A 2500-nucleotide genomic window follows, 5' to 3' on the forward strand; every position below is an offset into this window, starting at 1 on the left:
CTCATGAAGGTGAATGAAGAATGATAAATAGGAATCTGTCGGGATTTCTTTAGGTTTCTTCGCCTTGACAAAGGATAGCTATTTCTTCCCTGAAGCCTTATAATGTCTTTTGGTTTCCTCGAAAAGTCTAAATGGGTTTTTAAACACCGAATCTTTTGCTTATCGTTAAGGAGAGAAAATCATGAGATGTAGGATCCGTGTTTTCTGTGATGGAGCGAAGACAGTCAACTTCTGTACTCGCTGAGACAGGGATGAATCCGGTAGCGGTACAAATTTTAATTGTAGTTCCAATGGCAGAGGGAACCACATGCTATTTGGCCACTTGTGGGCCACTATTGCTGCTTTCCCTTTGAAGGATCTCAGCTTATCGAGGACCTTCAAAAGGAGGTTGTGTGGAGGGAACAGATAGATATTTGACCATCTGTTTCAGGCCGGGGAAATAGCGTCCACTGCCTCCGCTAACGGATCCTCGTAAGGGGACACGTAATGAACTATTTTCTTGTTGTCTTTCGTCGCAAAGAGGTCTATCTGCAGCTCTGGGACTTGACTCGAGATGAAGGAGAACGATCCTGCGTCAGGGGACCATTCTGATTCTATAGGTGTAAACCTAGATAGAACCAGTCTTATGACTGGTTCTAGACAGCGAGGTGATAGTGAGATGCCTGAATCGACAAGGGTCGAGGTCACCTCAAATCAACCAAGTGATGTTGGCCAGTTTTTGTTTGGCAGAAAGGAAGAAATGGCACCTGTCAGCAGTTCACATTCAAGGGTTCCGCAATGTGACAGCGGACGCTCTATCTAGGTTTACACCTATAGAATCAGAATGGTCCCCTGACGCAGGATCGTTCTCCTTCATCTCGAGTCAAGTCCCAGAGCTGCAGATAGACCTCTTTGCGACGAAAGACAACAAGAAAATAGTTCATTACGTGTCCCCTTACGAGGATCCGTTAGCGGAGGCAGTGGACGCTATTTCCCCGGCCTGAAACAGATGGTCAAATATCTATCTGTTCCCTCCACACAACCTCCTTTTGAAGGTCCTCGATAAGCTGAGATCCTTCAAAGGGAAAGCAGCAATAGTGGCCCACAAGTGGCCAAATAGCATGTGGTTCCCTCTGCCATTGGAACTACGATTAAAATTTGTACCGCTACCGGATCCATCCCTGTCTCAGCGAGTACAGAAGTTGACTATCTTCGCTCCATCACAGAAAACACGGATCCTACATCTCATGATTTTCTCTCCTTAACGATAAGCAAAAGATTCGGTGTTTAAAAACCCATTTAGACTTTTCGAGGAAACCAAAAGACATTATAAGGCTTCAGGGAAGAAATAGCTATCCTTTGTCAAGGCGAAGAAACCTAAAGAAATCCCGACAGATTCCTATTTATCATTCTTCATTCATCTTCATGAGCAAGGTTTAGCAGCCTACACAATTCTATTGTTCAAGCCTGCCTTGACGAGTTAGATACCATATGCCTTACAGGTCGACCATCCTAACGACGTTTTTAATGAACTAGTCCTTCAGCGCTTCCAAAGACCCTTTGCTTGGTCATTAGATATGATTCCTCATTGTGTATAAATAATGAACAATGAGGAATGTGCTTAGAAGGTTTTGAATTTAAGTCATATTTCTGTTTGTACTCGCTTTGGGGTCCAGAGTTAGTGAATAGTGGCTCTCTCTAGAGAGGAAAGCCACGTCCAGTTCCTGGAGGGAGAACTGAATCTATTTCCAGACCCAACGTTTCTTACCAGGAACAAGCTACCCACCAACAGGTAGGGTCCTAGACAATCTGCCCTCTGAAGGAAGATGCATCTCTATGTCCAGTGGAGTCCCTAAAGGTCTATCTTCATAGAACTTCAGACTTTATGGGAGGACAGCTGTTCAGAAGAGAAACCCTTGCTGCAAAGTTATCTATAACTAAGGGCAAAATTCACCCGTGCTATTCGCAGAACGGATCCAGACAGTACACCCGTTAGTCATGATCCGAGGAAAGTTGCCACCTCCATAAAATTTCTTTGAACATCCTTGTTTGCACACTGGCTAGTAGTCATCGAAGGCATTCTTTATGCATTATGCGAAGCAAGTGGAGCAACTTATGAGATCTGTTTTAAGTCTGCGACAAACAGTGTCATTAATTTGGGACGATTAATTAAGAGGGTGCGCGTGTAGTCACTGTATGTGACTACACGCTGAGCGATAGGCCACGGAAGTGTCCTTACAAACTATTCTATTGACGTTGGTAATCTAAAGCATAATACGGACAATTGTGCCAAGTATTTTTTACGCTAGTGTATGTAAACAGTATACAGACTATATCATTATTATTAATAATTCAATTGAAGTGGTAAATCTGTTTCCTAGTAAATGAAACAATATTTTCTGTTGACTGTTTTTCTTTATGCATTTACGCATATCATCCACATTTTATAAATTTTATAAATGTTGATCTGATATGTATGTTTATTAAATTATAATAAACTAGTTCACAGTGAACCCTGCGT

The sequence above is a fragment of the Palaemon carinicauda genome, chromosome 7 (genome assembly GCF_036898095.1).
Source record: "Palaemon carinicauda isolate YSFRI2023 chromosome 7, ASM3689809v2, whole genome shotgun sequence".
In the NCBI taxonomy this organism is placed as follows: domain Eukaryota; kingdom Metazoa; phylum Arthropoda; class Malacostraca; order Decapoda; family Palaemonidae; genus Palaemon; species Palaemon carinicauda.